The following is a 7,065-nucleotide window of genomic DNA, read 5'->3' on the forward strand; positions in this document are numbered from 1 at the left end:
TTCCAATGTGATGTGATACATATGCACATCCATAGACATATACACAACACCTATCCACCTTAAAAAAATGTAATAAAGATAAACAGAAAAGACAGGCAGGAGAGACACACGATGGACAAAGTGCTTGCCAGGCAAGTGTGAGGAGTTAGCATCCCAAGCACCCGGGTAAAAACCGAGAGGCCACCCACAGCGGCCTAACCATAATTGCAGCACTCGTAATCAGGCATGCACTTCTGACCTTCATGTGTGCATGCAAGTACACATGTGTACACAGATGTGCATACGTCTTTGTGAACATTCATACACAGGCAGGATACACACATATACAAATAAAAAACAAACGAACAAATCCAAGACCACCCCACACGAAGCAGACCACTGAAACCAAAGGTTCCGCCTGGTCCAGATGCTGTAAATCCAGGTCTATTTCAGGAGTCTTGCTTACTTTCACTTCCCATCAGGAATGTGCAGACAGTCTGGACAGCCTGTGCTTACCCTGTACAAGCCTTCTCAGGAGATATGACTTCAGGGACCCCAGGCCTGATGCTGACCTCTTTGCATAGCCTAAGACTTGTCACTGCTCTAAACAGCACCTGGGTACAGGATCTAAGGTGGCCACTGCCTGCTGGGTAGAGGTCACAGCTGCAGCATGCCTTTAAACGGCGGGCCGGGCCAGGCCAGAACTGCTCCCTTGTCAGTGTTTTTTAATGTTCCTGGCACAAAGATAACATCTCACTTTCACAAGACTACACATACTAAAAATAAAATATTTGAAAAGCTATCCACTTCCGTATCATTTCCCCCCATGGTCAGGTCCCATTCAGGTCACTGGCCATGCACGGACGCGTTATGAACGGTTGCTTGGTTCTGCCTTGCCTCGGGTTCAGGGCTGCCAGCCTCTCTGGGCCCCCCAGGGATAGCAGAGCAGATAGAGACACTTGTTTGCCTGAGGTTCAACGAGGGAATCCAGTCAGTTTTTCCTCCAGACACTAGCAGTGGGCTGGCTTCCTAAGGTTTTCTTTCACAGCTCCTTAATCTAGTTTAAAGTTGGCAGAGCGTGTCAAGGACAGGGCAAGGAAATTCTGCCCCATTTCCTCAGGACGGAGGGAGCAGAGGAAATCAACTGGCAATGAGCGCTACCCAGCATCCCTTGCTTTCCACTCCTGAGATACCGTTCTGTCCAGGTTGGAGAAATTTCTAGGTAATGATACTGACTCACCTAGGGGTGGGATGATTTTTCCCATGGGTCTAATCGTGGTCACAACGTCCTGAAACTACACTTCATGCTCTGAAAACTTAGGCTTAAGGAACTAATTGGTGATGGCACATTGTTCTGTGCACCCCGTGCCTGGCTTCCAAAGTCACTTTGGGTTCGTTCGCTTTAACCCGGATGGACAAGCCTGAGCCCTGGACAAAGTCCTTCCCCTCAGGCACCAAGCATTCCCAGCTCAGATACAACTCACTATGGCACGTCTGAACCTCTCTCTGCATCGGAGACTGTAAACATCCTCTTCGCTCCTCACTAGGGCCCACATTCCAAAGTACCTTTTCTTAAGACTTATAGCTCTAAAGCCATAATTTAACAATCAGCTAGAAAGAATTTTGGTGGTAGAACAGGCTTATATATTTCTTTGCATGGAAATTACAACATAACTTAAAAGTTCTGGACTAAGGATGGTGGCCCACACCTATGAGGCCCTTCTCAGAAGACTGAGGCAGGGGGCTTTCAAGTTTGAAACCAGGCACTGTAGGCAACTGAGTACTCAAAATTAAGTAAATATACAGCGATGGGGTGAAAGGCGGTGGTGAAAAATTTGCTATCATGTTTGAGGGCCTGGGTTCAGTCTTTACCAGAAACACACACACACAAGGTGTGTGGGGTGGGGAGCTTAGGTCTGTGGGTAAATCTGGGGGCAAATGCATTCCTGGCATGACTATGGCCTTAACTTCTATCCTTATCACTAAACCCAAACCACTTATTTTAAAATGAAACCACCATCCATAGACCTGATTATTCTGACTGCATAGGCCTAAGAAATCTGTTTAACAGGTGATGTAATGGCTACATTTGTTAAGAAAACCCCACCTCAAAGTTGGAAAGATGGCTCAGAGGATAAGAGCACTGGCTGCTCTTCCAAAGGTCCTGAGTTCAATTCCTAGCAACCACATGGTATCTCATATCCATCTATAATGCGATCTGGTGCCTTCTTCTGGCATGCAGGCCTAGAAGTAGGCAGAATATTGTATAAACAAATTCTTTTTAAGATTTACTTATTTATTGTTATGTATGAGTGTTCTATCTGCATGCACACCTACATGTCAGAAGAGGGCATCAGATCTCATTCTAGATGGTTGTGAGCCACCATGTGGTTGCTGGGAATTGAACTCAGGACCTCTGGAAGAGCAGTCAGTGCTCTTAACCTCTGAGCCATCTCTCCAGCCCCCTAAACAAATATTTTTTAAAAGGAAAATCCCACCTCACTTTTTATTTATTTATTTTTTGTTATTGTTGTTTTTCAAGACAGGTTTTCTCTATGTAACAGCTCTGGCTGTCCTGGAACTCGCTCTGTAGTCCAGGCTGGCCTTGAACTCATGGAGATCCACCTGCCTCTGCCTCCCAAGTGCTGGGTTTAAAGGTGTGTGCCACAACTTCACCTTTAATCCCACCTCACCTTTAATCCCAGCACTTGGGAGGCAGAGGCAGGTAAATTCTTGAGTTCAAGGCCAGCCTGGTTTACAGAGTGAGTTCCAGGATGGACAGAACTACAGTGAGAAACAAAACCACAAAGGGAAAGGAAGCCCTGCCTCAGGGCTCTCAAGCCCTCTTGGAAAGAGCAAAGAACACTGGATGAGGCACTGGGCAGCTATCCCACAGGCCTGGATTCTGTCCTCAACTTGCCTACTTCCACATTCTTCCTGCCTGTGAGCTTTCACCTCAGATCGCTAACAGCCATAAGCATGAAAAGTATAGTACTGGGGACGAGGGGGACAGCTCAGTGGGTGAAGAGCTTGCTGGGCAAACATGAGGACTTGTGTGTAGATCCCCAACACTGGACAAGAGCTGGTGTGGACTTGTGTGTAGATCCCTAACACTGGATAAGAGCTGGTGTGGACTTGTGAGCAGATCCCTACCACCCTGGATAAGAGCTGGTGTGGACTTGTGAGCAGATCCCTAACACTGGATAAGGGCTGGTGTGGACTTGTGAGCAGATCCCTAACACTGGATAAGAGCTGGTGTGGACTTGTGAGCAGATCCCTACCACCCTGGATAAGAGCTGGTGTGGACTTGTGTGTAGATCCCTAACACACTGGATAAGAGCTGGGTGTGGCTGTGCATCTGTACCCTCAGTGCACAGGGGCAGAGACAGGTGGGTCCTGGGACTCACTCGCCTCCTGCCTGGTCAAAATTCCGATTCCAGGTTCAGTAAGAGACCATGTCACAGCCTGGGCATGGTGGTGCTTACCTTTAATCCCAGCACTCAGGAGGCAGAAGCAAGCAAATTGATGCAAGTTTGAGGCCAGTCTTCGTCTACAAAGGCCAGCCAGGGCTACAGAGAAACTCTGTCTCAAAAAACAAAAACAAAAGAAAAAAAAAAGACCGTCACAAAAAGTAACAGAGAAGTAACTGAAGAAGACACTTGACGTGGACCTACAGCTCCTGCGGTCAGGCTCATATCCGTGTACTCGAACATAGTGTGTGCACACACAGAGTGGGTTATCCTATGTAAACCATGACACTACTGCCTTCCCTAGGTACCAGCAAATCTAGCAAAGATTCACTTTCAAAGCAAAGTCAAGGCTTTAAATGGCCCACAAGTTTATTACCAAATATGGTTGGCTGACTGGTTTAGTCTGTGCCGCAGAGCTCGGGCCCCTGTGTGCAACCAGTCGGACTCTCCTGTGTCTGCTCTCTGGGGAACCAAACGTATCGTTGGAGATTAATGCTCCCATCTCCGACTCCCCTTCCAAGGGAGGATTAGACTTCTGCCTCCTCCCACAATGTCTATGAATCAAACGGATCCAAAGATGGGTCACTGCTCCCATCTCCTGAGCTTAGAGCACAGCTTTGCCCTGCTTTCATGAGGTGACATCTTCCTCCCTGTTCATGAGCTCTGGCCCTGCCATGAAAAAGGACCTCCTTAGAGTCCAACTGTGTAGTAAGAAAATTTTTCTTTTTAAAGTTTGTTTGAGGCAGGGTTTCTCTGTGTAACCCTGGCTGTCCTAGACTTGCTTTGTAGACCAGGCTGGCCTCGAACTCATCAAGATCCGCCTACCTTTGCCTCCTGAGTGCTGGGATTAAAGGTGTGTGCCACCATGGCCACCTCAAGAAATAAATCTTTAAAAAAAAAAAGACCAAGCGCCTTGGGCACAGTGCTTGTCTGTAGCATGAGAAGTTTACATATTATACAGAACAAACGGACAACGGGTGCTCCTTGGCAGTAACGCAGGTAATCCCTTAGCTGTTCATGCAACATCCAAACTCCACTCCACATGACTGCATGGCGGCAACATTAGATTGATGGCTAACAAGTGAAAAAAAAATTGAGACAAGGTTTCTCTGTGTAGCCTTGGCTGTCCTGGACTCACTTTGTAGACCAGGCTGGCCTCGAACTCATAGCGATCCACCCGCCTCTGCCTCTCCAGTGCTGGGATTAAAAGCGTGTGCCACCATGCCCAGCGCCCCTAACAATTGATTTTTACATTGAAATTTTTTCCTGGTTTGCTGAGACATAGTTTCTCTGTGCAGCCCTGGTTCTTCTGGAACTTGCTCTGTAGACCAGGCTGGCCTTGAACTCCAACTGCCTCTGCCTGAGCTCTGTGTGAAGCCACCTGGTTACATTTAAATTATCTTAAGAAGGTAAAGTTGGGGGCTGGAGAGGTGGCTCAGAGGTTAAGAGCACTGAGTGCTCTTCTAGAGGTCCTGAGTTCAATTCCCAGCAACCACATGGTGGCTCACAACCGTCTATAATGGGATCTGATGTGCACTGTATACATAATAAATAAACAAATCTTAAAAAAAAAAAAAAAGGAGGTAAAGTCCTAGCTATGTTTTCTGGAACCAATACAGGAACTGCACCAACACTTAGTGCCTGAGGTAGAGACTTTACTGGAGAAAACAATTTTTCAAAATAATCTCAAATTTTGGGAGCACAGATTAGCCAATACCAGCCAACCCTGAGAAGCAGAATTTTACCATTTCCTACAGAGATTGTGGCCTAGAGTAGAGAGCCATTTAAACACCTGGATTTAGAGAGTGACGTGTGCTTCTCTGACAACACAGGTGCCTGAATCAAACCCACTTAACATGGTCATTATTAGCAGCAGCAACAGAACACACTAGGGACATCAGCCATAGGGTGTTCCCAAGTCTGTCTGTCTGTGTGGGTGGGATGAGCGGCAAGCAGGGCACTCAGCCTAGTGGCTCTCACATTTGATGTCTGTGCACTATCACCGTCTATCGCATAGAGACTAAGTGGAAGTTCTTTCCAAGCCGCACTGTACAGGTGCGGGGGTTTTACTCTGATGAGGCAAGACTTTAAAGAGGTTACATGATTGTATAAAGATGAAAGTATTCTAGGCCGGGCGTGGTGGTGCACGCCTTTAATCCCAGCACTCGGGAGGCAGAGGCAGGTGGATCACTGTGAGTTCGAGGCCAGCCTGGCCTACAAAGCGAGTCCAAGGCAGCCAAGGCTACACAGAGAAACCCTGTCTTGAAAAACAAAAAAAAAAAAAAAAAAAAAAAAGTAAGTATTCTAATACTGGAATCTTTCAAGTAAAACGACCAGCCAGGAGGGGGGGAAATTAAAATATGTCTATAACCCTAGCACTATGAGGAGGAGTTCAAGGTCATCCTTGGCTACAACATAGTGAATCTGAGGCCACAAGATTCACCATAAACCCAAACCCAAACAACCAGCAGTTGTATGTTTAAAAAATAAATAAAGCCAGGTGGTGGTGGCGCGCGTCTTTAATCCCAGCACTCGGGCAGCAGAGGCAGGCGGATTGCTGTGAGTTCAAGGCCAACCTAGTCTACAAAGGACAGCCAAGACCACAGAGAGAAACCCTGCCTCGGAAAACAAAACAAAACAAAACAAAACAAAACAAAGAATCATTTTTTATAACTGGGAAAGACCTTTGATTTACAAAAGGGCATTAAAGGAGATAGCATATTTGCCCTTTACTGAAAGCTGGCTGGCTGGCCTAAAATATATCAGCACCTATACATGTTATTTTTAGAAGCAGACCATCTCTCAAAAGACATATAAATGTATGCACATATAAAAACTGGATGTGTAAATCAGATGTCTAACAGGAGTAAGACTGAAGTCCATTCTTGGTCTTCCACATCTTTGTAGATGCCATGACACAAGAACCAAAGCACCTCAATGGCACCGTTAACTTGACCATTCTTTTGAAGATCAGAGATCAGACAAACTAGTAATTGTTATTTTGGTTTAGGGTTCCATACCCAAACCTGGGGATTGAGTCTAGGGCCTCATGAATGCCAGGCAAATACATTTCATCTCTGAGAAGGAACTCTAGTCCCAGTATTTGGTTGTTTTTCCAGACAGGGTTTCTCTGTGTAGCCCTGGCTGTCCTGGAACTCACTCTGTATACCAGGCTGCCCTTGAGTTCAGACATCTGCCTGCCTCTGCCTCCCAAGTGCTGGGGTTAAAGGTGTGTGCCACCATGCCTGGTCCTGTGACTATTTTGTTTTTTTTTTTTTTTGAGACAGGGTTTCTCTGTGTAGCCTTGACTATCCTAGACTCCCACTGTAGACCAGGCTGGCCTGGAACTCACAACGATCCACTTGCCTCTGACACCCGAGTGCTGGGATTAAAGGCGTGCGCCACCACTGCCTGGCGGTCCTATGACTCTTTAAAATCAATTATTCTTAACAGTTTCTTGTTATTTATGTATATTTGCGTATCTTGCCTACATGCATGCCTGTGCACCTCATGTGTGCTGTCTGCTGAGGCCAGAAGAGGCCGTCAGATCCCCTGGAACGGAAGTTACAGTCAGTTGTTAGCTGTCGTATGTATGGGTACTGGGATTTGAACCTGT

Source organism: Acomys russatus, chromosome 16 (assembly GCF_903995435.1).
Source record: "Acomys russatus chromosome 16, mAcoRus1.1, whole genome shotgun sequence".
NCBI lineage: Eukaryota > Metazoa > Chordata > Mammalia > Rodentia > Muridae > Acomys > Acomys russatus.